We start from the raw sequence: 16,641 nt of genomic DNA, 5'->3' as shown, positions 1-16,641 counted from the left end.
GACCCTGAATATCTATGATAAGGAGAGACCCATTGTTAACAGTGTTCCACATGCAATATGAATGAGAAATAAACCTATGTTGTGTTAAGACACCAAGATCCGGGGGTTTGTATGTTACTGCAGCATAATCAGGTCCATGCTGACTAGTATAATCACTATCATGAGAAAGTGCATCCTGAGAAGGCACAACTCTGAAATGTGTTTAATCTTTTAGGGACTCAGCTTTATTACATGAAGTCCCGAAGCCTAAATACAACTAACTTTCCCAGAAGTTCAGGAAGTGATGGGATGAGATTTGCAAGAAATACTAGATTTGCAAAAAATCATTGACTCCTGAAAGCCAGATGTAGGGAGCTTCCCCCTGGGAATTCACCTGGAACTCTCTTTTGCCCCACATTCCAACATAAGACTTGCCTGCATTCCAAGAACTTTGTATGAGGAGAGATTCAGTGTGGGGAAGCCAAACTCTACACCACAGCCTGGACTTCAGATGCTGAATGGTTCAACAAAGGAGGCCGCACCACCCAGCCCACTCTTAATAACTCCCACAGCATCTACTGCCCATGGGGTCTATCGGATAGTAAGGGGTCAGCATCTTGCAAAACCCAGTGAGGACTCCGTCCTGAACGATTGCATTGCCTGTGCCTTCAACAACAGTTTAATTAGAAAGTGTTGCTGTTTGTTAAGTAAACACTCATGCATTATGAAACGCATCATCTATTCTGCCTAGCAAGGTTGGGACCTGAGTCCCTGGCTGAGAGAAAAGTGTTTGCTCTCTCTGGGAACTTCCCTTCCCAAGCTCAGCCAGCAGTTCAGCAGAGGGAACAATGAGTCAACCATAGCCTGGCAGCATTTTCAGTTGTCAATACATGGGGGGAAATCTTATATTTTCAAAAATCTAGTACTGCCAGAGCAGTTTCATATAGTTCATCTATCCCAACGTAAGCAGGTACCACTGGTTAAATGGGGGGAGGGGGAAACAGTCCAGAAAAGAAAAGACAGAATGAAATCGCCCCGTTAGAGTTGAAAAGGATTGCCTGTGGCTTTCTACTGCTAGCGCCAAGCCGCCCTTTCCCGGCCAATGACTTCTTATTAGCAGGCAGTACCACCCAGAAACTCGGGCAATTCATTTTAGAAAACACTTCCTGAGGGTCTTGCTACAAACAAAGCATTGCAAGACATGCAAAGGTGAAAAAGAAAGACATAATTTACAACCCATAAGGCGCTCACTGGAGAAAAGTACACAAACAGCTGTTGCACAAAGCAAAGCAATGTTGGATGTTATAAGAAACACAGTAACCAGTCGCTAAGGATTCTCGGAGGAAAGGCACTGAGCCATTCTGCATCCTGCATTAACTAAGCCCAACCTGCCTCAATGGCAGGCTAAGTCTTCCAAACCTGTAGGAGACTTGTACTTAGGTGATACCGTTTTCTATAAGTCCGATGGCAATGATGACAAAAGTGGGTAATGTTCTACTAGACAAGCCCATAGACTGGCCCCCGTTTCATATTCTACGGGTGAAGATCTGCAACCCCGAGAAGGCCATGCAGCTCGGGGACCGGCAGAAAGCTAATCTGCGGATCTGCTTCAAGTTCTTCAGCACATAGGCACTCCTCGCTGGCTGGAGGGCAAGGTCCGGACCCTGAAGGACAAAGTCATTGGGATGCAGGCACTGCAGAAGGAGCACGTGAACCCACGGGCGGAGGTGAGAGCACGAGCCTCTGGACCTCGCTGCAAAAGCGGCCCCCAGCGCAGGCGTCCCTGCGGGGGAATTCCCTGCGGCACACAAGCGAACCTGCACGCACGTACGCACGCACTCAGTGTACACGCCATCCTCCTCTGCTTTCTCCATTGTGGCATCCTACTCGGTCCTTCCGCCGCAGCAGGAACACTGCGTACCTGAGGACAAGCTCTTCAACACAGCTGTGGAGGTGTCCCCCCTTTAGGGGCCCCCAATCAGACAAGTTGGCTGGGTAAGCTGGCCATTCAGCTACCTCTGGGACCCAGGTGGTCACCTCCAGATTGGCTCCTTCTACAGGGCGTGGCAGGGCACCAGGTGGACACTGCCTTTGGCCTCCTGGAAGTTCTGTGTTTCTTCATCCAGAGAGAGCTTCCTGAAAAAGGCCAGCTAACCTGAGGGCTTCCGAGGGGTGCCCTTCAGCTGGCCCAGGTGAGCTGGCACATGGTGGCTACAGCCCCTGGAGGGCCACACACAACCACCCTGCCTGAAGGGTTTTTCATCGGGATGCTCTTGGTGGCCCGAGGTCACACCACTGGCACTGTGACACCAGTAGGTGGTGCTGTCCACCCCCTATGGGGCAGTGGGAGGAAGCTGGTGGAACCCCCACTCTGCCTGAGGCCTGCCAGTGCTGCAGGAACTGATCACATCTGTCACACATTGGCCGCCTGGAGCCAGGCAGGTTTAGAAGAGGATTCCTTTTTCCCCGGGCGTGCTCTGTCTCCTGGACAAACACTGGAATAAATGCACATACTGCATAACGTGCTGTGGGTTTTATTCTTGGATACATTTGATTTTTTTCACGTGAATCCGCATATAGGTCTATAAGAGCGTGACTCTTATAGGTGTAATCAAGGCGTATTGAAGAAAAGTGGGTCACGTCAAGTATTGTCAAGGAGGGGACATTTTGGAACTTTTTTTGTACTTGGTTGGTGGGAGATTAAACCAGTCCAGGCCTTCTGGTGAGCAATCTGGAAATCTTTGGTGTAATGAAGCATGCATAGGTCTTATCACCCAGAAACACCACTCCTGGGACTATATCCCCAAGAAGTTCTCAACTCAGCACCACGTACCACGCAGCTGGTAAAGCAGAGCTGGAGCAGAGTTCCAGCGCTCGAGCTAATAGACATGGAAGACATTGTAAATGTAGATGGTGGGGTGCTACGCAGCAGTCACAAAGCAGAAAGTAAATGTAAACATGAAAAGCTCTTTAAAACAGTATTAAATGAAAAAAGAAACAGCAAGAGATAAACACATCAAGAGATACAGCACACGCCATTAACATAAATTTAAAATGCATAACAAAATTATATGGCATATCAAAGGTATATGCTTATTGAAAGATATAGGTGTGTGCATGTATATGTAAACTATCGTAATGGGGGTCCCTGGGGAAGGAGAATAGGAAGTATGATTAAGGATGAAGGAGAACAAAAAAGAAAACCAGAGATGCCTCAAACTATTGGTGAGGGTGTGTTACAAACTAAAAGGCTTACATTCAACTCCCTCTACCAGAGGTCAACATGAAAAATAACATTTTTCTTGATTTGAGAAAAACATGATATTTGTGTCTGAACTGAATTCATCGTATAGTGTGACACAGTGGTTTAAGAAGGCAGGCATTGATGACAGAAAGAACTGGTTTTGAATTAAAGCCCTATCGCTTATGAACCATGTCTGCTAGGATTAAGAAGAGATAATCTATGTAAAGCACTTAGCACAGCACCTGCTGCAAAGCAAGCAATGAGTAAATAGTAACTATTCATAATAGATAATATAATTTATCATTATTTTTTTCATCCTCCTTCTCCTTTAGTCCACACACCTTGAAACATTTTACATGGTAAGGAAATCACCGTAAGCTTCTTATTGGCTTATGGTTTATACCCTCCCTACATCCAAGAGATTCAGAGGAATTATATGTGATTAATCAATAAGAAAAACAGACAAACAGGGATAAAAACAGAGCACATGTCCTCTAAAGGAAGCAGGAAAAGTGGACATCAGCAGGGACCTGAACAGAGCTGGCGACTGCACCTGGGCACAGAAGTTGGCCCAGGAGCCAAGGAAATGGAAGTAGAAAGGGAAGAGGGCGGGCCTCACAGTTTTCATTTCATGGCAGGTAAAGCCGACAAAATCCTTTACAGAAATGCACTCCACTTAGGTACTCTATCACTTGGGTTTCTCTGTGAGAACATGGAGCATAATACCTGCAGCAAGTTTGGCACAGTCACAGAACATCCATCTACACAGGTGACTCATGCACGAAGAGCTGGACAACACCTTGTGAGGAAGGTGGAAGGGGAGCCGCTGCTTGGGTCTCTTGCTTTCTGATAATCTCTCTCATCTCAGGGAAAGAACTTGACTCTGGAAGAACAGCTGGTGAACATGATTATTCACAGTCTTCCTCACGTAGCACAGTAGTCAAATTCCCAAGACCTGGAGCCAAAACACCTAGGCTGAAATCCTGCTCTTCCAATTATTAGCTCTGTGATCTTGGGGAACTTAACCTCTCTGTGCCTAGTTTTCTCATCTCTAAAATGAGGGTCATAGTACCTGCATCTTAGAGTTGTCTTGAGAATTCAGTGAGTATTCTTAAGGCTCTTAGAACAGTGCCAGGAACATGGTGAGCACTACATGACCTATATGAACATGTGCTACGTACATCAAATGATGACTATGAAATGCCACAGGCAAGCCTTTGGCAGGTGCTGGATGGCAGTAGATTCTGACTGAATTATCTAACAAGTACCTTGAGTGTAGACATTCTTTGATACCAGCTGCGAAAGAGGCAAAGTTGTCTCCTGTGAACAGTTAGTTGCTGAGCATGTATTTTCACACAGATAAAATATCCTCTTTTTACCAGGCACTGGAGGGTGATGTAAAACCATGGCAACAACAGTCATCCTGTAACTGTCACAATAAGACCACTCGGTGTCTGGCTTTATGCCAGGACCTTTGTGTGTCTTAGTTCTCATCCCAAGAACAAAGTAGGCATTATCATTAGCACCATTTTACAAATATGAAAACAAGTTCAGAGAGGCTGAGTGACTAGTTCAAGGCCATACAGCTTATTAAATGCCAGACTAACTTTGGCTCGAACCCTGTGCTCTTTCCACTAAATTACACTGTCCATTCCTTTAAATAAATGGTGAGAGGTTGGAGGAAGAGAAATATTAAGGCAGGAGGTCTCCTAGGTGTCTTTTCTTGCCATCATCTGTTAGGTAGAAACTCAGTGACAACAGTTCTACTCCTTGAGTGTGAAAATGAAGATCAGCCTTTGGTTAACACAGAGGACCTGCACGTTGATATACTCCTTTTTTCCCACTATAGCCAGAATCATGAATGACACTCATACATGAGGCACACTCCTATGGCAAAGACTCTCCAGAGAGCATGTCAGAATGCAGCTCGGTGAAAGTGATGTTGTTTCAGCAACAATCTGAACCTCATCTGATCTAAATTCCTAGTAAATCTTTGGCATGATTTTAGTATATGAATTATTCTGTAGTAGCATAGTAACTGATATGTCTCACAACATTCATGATACATCATATCCTGGTCCTAATGTTAATATCAGCTGGTTTAAGAAGCACCAGGAAACTTCACCCTCCCATACGCATTTCCCTAAGAGTCAGTAAAACGCAACGCTTAATATTACATCTTTTGAGATTTCATGGAGTTGGGAAGAATTTTGGAGTTTCAAGACCTCTGGATTAAAATGAAAATGCCATCTATGCTAGTATTATTTAACAAATTGAAGAGCAATTTCCAAATTAACCAGCCTCTTGGCATGAGTCACAGAATAGATGGATGGATTAGCGGTGCCAGGAAGCCTGGGCGAGCTGGAGAATAAGGAGAATCAATGGGAACCGTCACTTCCTCTGCCGTCTCCTTGGAACATGGCCCACCTAGCGAGCAGCAGCCTGGGCCAGAGCAGCATTTCCACTCAGTGGGGGCGGGGCTGGTCCAGGACGGCACACACAGGACTATACACACAGAAGAACCTTCCCTTTGGAAAGAGAAACTAGGGTTTCTCATGTGTAGGATCCCAGTCGCTCATTTCAACATCATTAAAATTTAACATCTTCCCATAATAGCCAACTTCATTATTCATTTTATTAAAAAGACAACCTCCAAATCTGAAATGACAAAAGAATAATGATATAATAACCTCTTCCATTTTCTCCTTATGAGACATAAATTTGTTTATTTGTTTTCCTCACAAAGTCTTAGAAAGAATGTCCTTCTCTTTCTCCAGGCTCAACGATATCTCAATGGCCTTTAGTGATATTTCATTTTGAGTGATATTTCATTCTGAGTCTATTTTAGCTACATAATATATGCCTGAGATGCACGATGCAAGGGAAATAACCATCACATCCCACTGAAAGGTGGCAGATTTAAAATTCAGCCAAGTAAAGTGATTTGCCCAAGATCACAAGGCATGGTGACTATGCAAGTCCGGGTTCTCCCCTCAGAGCCACACCTCTTTAGAGCAGGGCAGCTGTGTGACATTTGCCACTCTCCCCTGTGCCTTGGCACACTCGCACTAGTGGAGACAGAACGAAGGATGCTAAGGGATAGTATGAGCAAGTTTGCATGGCAAACAATAAACCAAATAAATAAACCAGAACCTGAAGACCTGGCCTCTAGAACCAATTCTATTCCTCCTTACCTGTAAGCCTTGAGAAAGTCACCAATGCATACATGACTCAACTTTTCCATTTATTAAAGGGTGAGCTTAACTCTGCTCTGCCCAATATACAAGGACATTACCGCAATACCATAAAGCTTTTTGAAACTTGATCTTTACTGTGCTATTTATTTTGTGCTTAGTATGTATCAGGCACCATACTCACCCCTTTGTATCTTGTTATCTTATTAACCCTCACAACTGTCCTTCAGACAAAGTGTATAGATGTCTTAAGAATTTTACTTTTTTCTTTTCCTTTGAAGGCCAGATTCTGGGGCCCCTGCTCTGCATAGAGCTTCCTCTACTCTCCTGGGCCAGACGTAGCCTGCGTCAGGCCATGGCTCTCTCCTGCAGACCAGGAAGGCCGCGGTGAGCACATGGAGCCTGGAGGAACAGAGCCCAGGAGAAGGCTCCTGCCCCAGCACCAGTAACTACGCGCCCATGGTGCCTTGCTCAGTCATGACTGCCAGGCTGCGTGAGTGCAGTGTATTCTCCCTTCCTACTCTGTCTGTGAGCAGCTTACGTGTCATCCCAATAAGCCCTTCATTAATTAGGAGGAGGTGTCAATGTGCCAATGAAATTAGCAGTTTCAATATCTTCCTAAAGTGTGAATGTTTCAAAGAAAATGAAGGCTTGGTCACTCCCTGGTTATTTTTACTCTCTGCCACCCACCTGCCTTTTGGGCAATCTGTTCCCACTGAAGTACACCCTTCATTCTCCCTCCATATACTCTCCTCTCTCTGCCGTTGTTGTTCTTTTTTAAAAACGTTATGCGTGTTTTTCTTCTTCTCTTTGCAACCCTGATAAATCCCAAGCAGGCCATGTCTATTCCCCTCCGCCACCCCACCACAACCTTATTGCCTGGTAGGAAGAGTTAATAGGCCAGTTGCTATGGGCACAGCTAACTTGGAGGGTTATTTGGACTGTGAGTTTAAAGATAAAATTAAATGGGCCATGAAGAGAAACATGGGGATTTAGACAAATTGGCTGGGAGGGTGGAGGGGTAAAATTATAGAATTTGCAACAAAGTAGCTCAAGTCCCAGGACTTACCAAAACTAAGACTTCGTTACCATGAAATCGCAAATGTTCCTCCTCCTCAAGGAATAAGTACCATTGTCAAGTATCCCATGGATGAATGACCTCCTTGGATTCTTGTTGACAGAGGCCTTTTTTACAACTCTGAAAGGGGATGGATAGGTTGAGCCAGGGTCCCCCAAGAGGAGAGCAACAAAGCTTCTGGAGCTAAGGTTTGGAGGCAAACCCAATCTGGGGACCCCTGAAAAGAGTGGGTCTAGAAATCAGCAGGGACTGCAGCAGGGATCAGCAGCCTGTGCTCAGGTGTTTCAGAGAGCAGGTAGAAATGAACCCCAGAGGGTCACAAGTTCACATCTTTCATTCCCAGGGCTCCTCTCACTGGCTGCTAACATTTCCAAACTAGATGCTCAATACATTATGGTCAAGTGAAGCTAAGACCTCCTGGTATTTAATTGGGGCCTAAAAACTAGACAGGGGATGGGGTAAATGATCCAGTCTTGTAAATAGATGGAAGGAAGGAAGGAAGGAAGGAAGGAAGGAAGGAAGGAAGGAAGGGAGGGAGGGAGGGAGGGAGGGAGGGAGGGAGGGAGGGAGGGAGGGAGGGAGGGAGGGAGGGAGGGAGGGAGGAAGGGAGGAAGGAAAAAAGAATCTCTGCTTACATTTCACCAGTCTATGTGGTTAAAAATAGTAAGACTACTTCATAGGGTTGCTGCAAAGAATAATTGAAATAGTCCCAAGGAAATGAATTCACAATAAACATTGCTTATTTTTATTTCCTGACCAGTGTCTAGGACTTCTGACCAAGTTTGAAGGCAGCTGGGCGGGGATCTGAGTGGGGATGCTGCTGCTGACCAGCCCTTCTCCCTTTCTAAGATGAGTACAAGGCACAGGAATGTTTAGGCCCCCGTCTTCTATCCTCATCCTGTGTGTTTAGAGAAATAATCAGGATTCTGTACTGTTTACCAGAGGAAGAAGGAAAAGAAGAAATAATTGTTAACGCCCACTATGTGCTGACCAATTTGCTGATTGTCACTTGTTATTCTAGGAAGGTGGTATTTTCCACTTCTAACAGGTATTACTGAGGCTCTGGAAGTTTTAAGTATCAGTAGTTTGACCAAGGCAATTCCATTAGCAAGTGGTGGAATTAGGACGGAAATCCAAATCTTCCTGAATTAAGTAAATATAGTTGGGGACACCTCACGCAAATATCACTCCATGCCCCAGTGCTGAATTTCTGATACAGTATCACTGGGGGTAGGGCTAGGCCGTTTAAGTGCTGCCAGTGTATCATAACCAAGTAGCCATGTCCACAACCTCTGAGTTACTGATCTCTAAGGGCACTTCTAGCCCCAATATTCTATAATGGGAAGAAATGTTACACTCTTAGCTGCTGGTATGATTTTTTTTTCCCTTAGGACACTTGCCTTTATTAAAATGAAAGGATGCTTTGATGAGTCCACTTACAGAAAAGGGAGAAGCGGGAGCTCCAGGGAAGGAAAGGGGGGGGTCCTGGCTGAGAAGGAGGAAGGGTGAGGAGAGGATAGAAGGGGGCAGGGGGATCGGAGGAGAAAAGAGGGGAGAAATAGGGACAGGGAGAGGGAGAGAAGGTAAAAGAGCAAACAGAAGAGGGAGAGTGAGTGTGGAATTTATTGTGGAAATTGGTAAAACCAAATTCTGCATTTGGACTGGAAAGGGGGAAAAAGAGAGACAGCACATGTAGATAGAAGGAAGAGATGATAAACTGGAACTGGGTTTTAATTCCATAGGTTCACACATAGATAGGAGTAGCCCAAGTCCTGACGCTTCAGTGAAAGCCAAAAGATGCTTAGACTAGCCCTTCTCTGGTGACATGGGACTCTACATTTGTATCTATTGCTCTGCACCTTGAGGGTGAGAGCTTTGTACCTGAATGCCATGTGCCATGCAGGTTTGTGCTGTCATATAAATTACTTTACTTTTAACCACCCAATGGGAAATGCTGTACATGGGAAGAGAGAGATTCCACGTGGCTAGAGAAATGTAAGCACACAGAGCTTAAAACTCATATAAGGTTACTGACACTTAATTAGTGTCAGGTACAGAGTTTGTGCCCATCCAATCAGACCCTGCACCCCTGATGGGCCACCATTGCCCTGTATTGACTCCTGAGGGCTTTACATCGCTTCTCTCATTTGTTTCTCATAACAGAGTGATGGTACAGGTAAGATAGCTATTGGCGCCCTCATTCTGTGAAGGAGGGCACTGAGGCTCAGAGACGTCACATGAAGGACGTAAGCAGTTCATGCTGCAGAGTTGGTATATGAGTGGAGCTTAGATTTGTCCCCTCAGTCGCCTAATCTGGAGGCCTTGTGCTACCTCCAGTCTAATTCTACGCCAGGCGAGACTATCCTCAGGTATCCCCAGCAGAGCTCCCAGTCCCTTCTCCAGAGCAAGTTGAACCTTATGAATAATGAATGGCCTGCTCATCTGAAAACATCTCCCCACCAGATGCACACCTGAAATTCTAGCACAAGATTTTTTTTTACTATCCCTCTGGTTTTCTTTTAAAACACAATTACCATCAAACTAGTAGTCATTTGAACTACCCTAATAATTGAGTGTAAATGACTTTAACAGGGGTGTTCAACCCACATGTAGCCCAGGATGGCTATGAATGCAGCCCAACACAAAGTTGTAAATTTACTTAAAACTGTTTCTTTGCTCATTAGTTTTCATTGGTGATTGTGTATTTAATGTGTGGCCCAAGACAACTCTTCTTCTTCCAGTGTGGCTCAGAGGCAACAAAAGGTTGGACACCCCTGCTTGAAGGTAGCCCCCTTTGGGGCACCAACACCCACATTGCGCCATGGGTGTACAAAGGGGAACCTGTCAGGGAGAGACCCAGAGAAAGAGAAGGTCATGGAGATAGAAGCTTGCAGGACCAACACCATCTCATCCTTTAGGAGCCCTTTTTAGTAAGTTGAAGGATTCCTAGAAGTTCTTATTTTACTAAATTGTCTAACAAGGAGAGTGAGGGTGATAAGTTAGAGGCAGTGGGAGTAGCTTGACATTCAGACAAGATCAGAATGAACATATGAAAGAGAGGAGAAGGCCCAGGAGACAAGGAGGAAATGTATTACAGTCTAAAAGTTCACTTCATTCAGAGACAAGAGCTGGGAGGTTAATGGAATTAGAAGAGAAAAGGTAAAATTAGATAGCAAATTATAAAAAGATACAACCGACATCCCTGCTAACAAAGTATTGCTTAGGTCATTCATGCATTTATTCACTTATTCAGAAAATACTCACTGGGGTCACCTGTGTATCATCTAGTGTTTTAGAAGCCAAGCACACTGACGAGGCCCTGACAGTCTAATGGAGGCAACAGACACATGGGCAGATAATTATCCGAACTGACGGGGTGAGCGTGATGCACACAGGGTGTTGTGGCAGTTCTGAGGGGGACCTCTAATGGGGACTGGGGCATGGGCTCAGGAAAGATTCCCAGAGGAGGTGACACCCAAGCTGAAGCCTAAAAAGTAGGAGAGTGAACAGAGAGACGGGGAGGAAGCATTCTGGAGAAAGGGACTAGCAATAGCAAAGGCATAAGGTTGAGAATTCAAAATGGTTTTGTTTGAATGGGCAAAGACCTGCTTACTGTTGTGTCAGACGTAGTCCTACATGCTGTGTAGAGCTGAAACAGTGGAGAAGGCAAAGCGTCCCCTTAATGAGAGGGAAGAACTGGTTCGGTTGGACCTGACTTCTCTGAATGAAAAATAAAATCTATTACTGCATATACATGTATATCTATACAGTACATATACATATACATGCAGTAATAGATTGCAGCCCTTATGTACATAAAAATCTCACCCTCAAATCTTTCCCCTTGAGGAATCACCCTTGTTCCACTGAGTAGAATCTGGCAGGAGCCCTAAGGAGCTTTTACCTTCCTACCCAAGGGTGGAAAATGATCCAAGCTACAGTGATCAGGTGCTCCCTCTCAGGAATTTGAATCCGCTAAACTAAAAGTGGTGAATTTTTAATAGAATAAACTATTGATATATACTTAGTTTATAGCCATCCAGCTTGAATTATCTTACTCAGTCAGCAAGTTTTTAACTAGAGTTGCTTCCATTTCTTGATACGCAATGATGGCATCAGCAAAAAGGGATATTTTAACTTCTTTTCTGATGTTTATACAAGTTATTTTATTTTCTTGTTTTATTACCTTGGAGGTTCTAGCAAATGTAATGTTTATTATTGGTAGCATGGGCATCCCTGAATACTTTCTGATTTTAATAGAAATAATTTCCACGTTTGTCGGATCTGCTGTTGTTTTTAGTAAATAATCTTTATGTATCTAAGCAATCATCTTTTATTTCCTTTTTACCTAGATATTATTAAGAATGGCTGCTGAAATTTATCAAATGCTATTTCAGCTCTCATTTATATGATCATTTTTTCTTTTTTAATTCGTTCATAAAAAAGATTATATTGATAATTTTCTTCATAATGATCACATAAAATAAATATACAAAATCAATACTTTTTCTCTACCCTGGCAATCAGAAAAAATAGAAATGAGAAAAATATTTTATTTACAATATCAATAAACACTTTAAAATATTTATGAATAAATTTTACTTAAAAATTCAAAGGGCAACACAAGTAAAAGTACAAAATCTTACTGGAAAGTGTAAAATAATAGATGAAGAGAAAGCATACTATGTTTTCAATGATAATACTTAATATGAAAATGCCATTGTCCCAAAATTACTATATTAATTTAACACAATTTCAATTAGAATCCATCGGATATTTTAATTGAATAAAATGAACATAAATTTTATATAGAAGAATGAATGCCTGAAAATAGTCAATAAATGAATGAAAAAATAAGATCAAGGAGGGAGAACTGGACTATATAAATGTCAGACCCTCAAAGCTACTATAATCAAATCAATACAGAATTATTATAAGAAAGATGAATAGATCAGGGAACAGAACAGAGAATGTAGAAATGGACATTAGTATTGATGAGAATTTAATAAATGACAAAAGAAGTAATGCAATTCAGTGGGAAAGGACAGATTATTTAGTAAATAGTCCCGACTCGCCAGTTGGCCAAGCAAGAAGCACTGTAGTGAGAATGTGGACCTCAGAGACAGATTCCCTGGGTTTAAATCCCAGTTTTACCACTTTACCTGCTGGGACCTTTGGACTAGTTACTCAGCTTCTCTGGGCCTCATTTTCCTCATCTGGGAAATGGGTATAAGTAAGAAAATGTATGTCTTAGAAGCTGTGAGGGACAGGGGTTAAATGAGTTAATACGCATTAAGTGCCTATGTAACAGTGAGGCACATAGTAAACCTCAATAAGTATTAGCTATTGTTATTATCATCATTAAAAAGAAAATTAATGGAGATCCCCAGTTTACATTCAACACAAAAATAAATTTCCAAGTGAACTAAGATTTAAATGTAAAAAGTAAAGCCATTTTTAAAATATTTTGACAATTTAAAAAATTAATCACATCCTTTAGAGATGGGACGGGAAAACATTCTCTACCAAGACTAGCGACCAAGAAGCTATAACATACAAAGCAGACATTGAACTACATAACAAGTAATACACTCGATAGCAAAATAAATAAGTAATAGGCTTAGGGAAGACAACAAGAAGACAAACATCTGTATTGCAGAAATGAGCAAAAGCCATGACTAGTCTCCTCACAGAAGAGCTCATAATGGCCCACAAACAAATGCAAAGATGCTCAGATTTATTGATAGTCTGAGAAATGTGATTAAAATAAGAATGAGATATCACTTGACATTTCTCAGACTGGCACAATTTTTTAAAACAGCAACATCTTCTGTTACTATCAGGGATGTGTGCAAAGGATGCTCTCATAAACTGCTTGAGGTAACACTTGGGATGTGCAACCGTACTTTGGAAAGCAATATGATGTCATCTATTCATATGTAAAATATACACCCTCTTCTCTTTACCAGTCCCACTCCTGGACTACACACCACAAAGATAAAGGTACCAGTGAGAATACTCAAGGACAGTTATTGCAACATTGTATACAGTAAAATAAAAAGCTGGAAATAAAATTATAATCAACAGGGGAATGCCACATATGTAATACATCCTCACAATGGAATATTATGCACCCCTTTAACAGAGTCCATTAGAGCTCCACCTTTTGACCTGGAGGGATTTGTGCAAAAAAACCAAAATGGATAGAGAAGCAGAGACTGGTTTCTCTGGGAATCATGATGTTCTTCGGGGGAAGAGCAAGAAGAGATTGTAGGGTTGGGGGCACACAGGCACATTCTGAGGCCCTCGTAATTTTCCATTTTCTTAATCTAGGGCATTTGCTATACTATTCTTTAAACCATACAAATATATTTTAAACTCTTCTTTATCTGTGTTGTATTTCACAATAAGATTTTCTCTAGAAAGGAAGTCAAGATGTTAAATAAGCATATAATATCCTATTTTATAAAGCACTGACCTGAAAAACATGTGTATTTGCCTATGTATATGTATTATAAGAGTATAGAGAAAAATATGGCAGGATGTATAATAGGCTATTAATAATAACCATCTTTGAGTGAAGTTAGGGGACCAATAAAGGCAAAAAGGAAAAATCAAGCAAAAATTAAAGAGGAATACATTTAGAAAAATATTAATTAAACTATCACATTTATGTAAAAATGTGCTTATGCATAATATAAATTAAGAAATAAGATTTGAAAGAAAAAGAGAAGAACGGAGGGACAAGTGAAAGGAAGGAAAAAACTAGCAAAAGTTCACATCCATCTAGCATCCCTAGCATCCCAGAATACTCCCTGTTCCATTGGGTACTCTTGCTACAGCCAAAGGGCCTTAACACATGCAAGTAGGACCAGCTCATAGGCTTAGTTTCAGAGACCTTTCCTCCTGGCTCATGCCTTCTTTGACTCTCATTAGCAGTGCAGCCTACTGCTCCTGTCTGTCCTAATTCTCCCAGTCTCTCCACCTTCCTTCTAAATTTTACAAGGGAGAAGCCAGTTCATTGGTGTCAGCAGGATTAAATTACACGCATAGCAATGCCAACAAAGCAACATCTAAAACTACCATGCATGGATACAACAATGGAAATTAGTTTTTTAAATCAACTGGGCTCCACTGCAGTCTGTGAAAGTGCAACAGCAAAAAGCATGCTTAGCTGCCAATTTGGGAGCCCAGCACCTACACCCAGAATCCCCCTGCAGTCCCTTGAGTCACCTCTCCCCACTCATTTCTCTTCTGTCACCTCTACTGATGTTCTAGGTCAAACCAGTTGCAAGCAAAAGAGCCTTATGATTAAGATTTGTCAGGCCATCAGAGAAATGCAAATTAAACCACAATGAGACACCACCTCACACCTTTAAGAATGGTTATCATCAATAAGTCAAAAAACAAGTGTTGATGAGGATGTTGAAAAAAGGGAGAACTTTCATGCTCTATTGGTAGAAATGCAGATTGATGCAGCCACTATGGAAAACAATATGGAGGGCACTCAAAAAGTTAAAAATGGAACTGCCTTGGCCCTGGCCAGGTAGCTCAGTTGGTTACAGCATTGTCCGTGTATGCCAAGGATGTGGATTCCATTTCTGGCCAGAGCACACAGAAGAAGCAAGTAAAGAATGAGTGGGTGGGTAGAGCAACAAATTGATGTTTCTCTCTCTCTCAAGTCTACTTAAAAAATGAAACTGCCTTATAATCAGCAACTCCACTTCTGAATATATATCTGAGAAACCCAAAACACTAACTAGAAAGAATATATGCACCCCTATGTTCATTGCAGTGTTGTTTACAATAGCCCAGATATAGAAGCAATCCAAGTGCCACTAGTAGACAAGTGGATAAAAAAGATGTGGTTCATATATAAAATGAAATATTACTTGTCCATAAAAAGAATGAAATCTTACCATTTGGAGCATCATGGATGGGCCTAGAAGTTATTATTCTAAGTGAAATAAGTCAGTCAAAGAAAGACAAATACCATATCATTTCACTTACATATGTAATATAAAGAACAAAATAAACAAATGAAATTGAAACAGGCTATAGAGACCAGACTGATGGTTGCCAGACAGGAGGGGATTTGGGGGACTGGGTGCAAAAGGTGAAGGTATTAAGAAGTACAGATTGGTAGTTGCAAAATAGTCAGGGGAATGTAAAGTACAGTATAGGGAATATAGTCAATAATATATGAATAGCTGTGTATAGTGCTGGTGGGTACTGGAACTATCAGTGGGACCACTTTGTAAAGTACATGATTGTCTGACCACTCTGCTATACACCTGAAACTAATACAAAATAATATTAAATGTTAACTGTAATTGAAAAATAAAATGTAAAAGAAAACCAGATTTGGCAGGCCATACATGTGTATCTGCCCAGTGAGATGGTGAAACTATGGGGCCCCCACCTGCATCTCTTTCTCTGAATGTTCGTCTTTTCCAATGATGTGTTACCAAAGAGATAATGTCACAGGAAGCTTTGAAGAAGGAAGAAATAGGTTCCACAATGTACCTACTATGGGACCGTAGTCAATTCTCACAGTCAGCCTCTCTGGGCCCTAACTTACATATTTGTAAAAACAGGGATTGCACTCTGCACTCTACATAACCCACAGGGCTATTTGAGGTTCATATAAAATAGCCTACGGGAATGGACTTCTTCTAGAGCTCAGCTCCCCACATTTCCTCATCCTTGTGATCCATGTGTGCCAGCAATGTGAAGATGAACATGGTCTCAAGGAGGCAAGACCCAGGCACGGAGAGGGTGTATCAGACTTCTCTCGTGCTCTGCCTCCTATCCTTTCTGCTTACCTTTCTACTCCAGTGACTGCTCCTGCAAACAGCTGTGTTTAAGCATAAAGCCACAGCACTTTGCCTCAGCTGCCTTGAGTCTCTCTCATGTCATGCCCTGGGGCTTCTCTGCCACCAGCATGTGGGAAGCCTGCAGGAACCTGCAGGGCACATGAGCAGACATGCATATATAAGAGAGTCAATGCCCATGAGGCAACTGTTGAGTGCTAGGGCCCAAAGATCCAGGTCTGAGCCCACTTGCGTCCCCAAGGAGCACTATTGTTACAGTTGATATGGCTAGTGCTCAAAAACATTCCTTCAGATAATCCTTAGCACTAAAAC

At 42.4% G+C, this 16,641-nt stretch overlaps 1 protein-coding gene across 1 annotated transcript in view; it reads right to left on the bottom strand.

Moving 5' to 3' along the window:
* The window catches only part of NRXN3 (neurexin 3), a 1,487,232-nt gene that overhangs the window by 1,135,066 nt on the left and 335,525 nt on the right, over positions 1 to 16,641 (bottom strand).

Source organism: Phyllostomus discolor, chromosome 1 (assembly GCF_004126475.2).
Source record: "Phyllostomus discolor isolate MPI-MPIP mPhyDis1 chromosome 1, mPhyDis1.pri.v3, whole genome shotgun sequence".
Classification (NCBI taxonomy): Eukaryota; Metazoa; Chordata; class Mammalia; order Chiroptera; family Phyllostomidae; genus Phyllostomus; species Phyllostomus discolor.
Note: the sequence above shows the minus strand (reverse complement) of the source record. Positions and strands in the feature narration are given on the sequence as shown.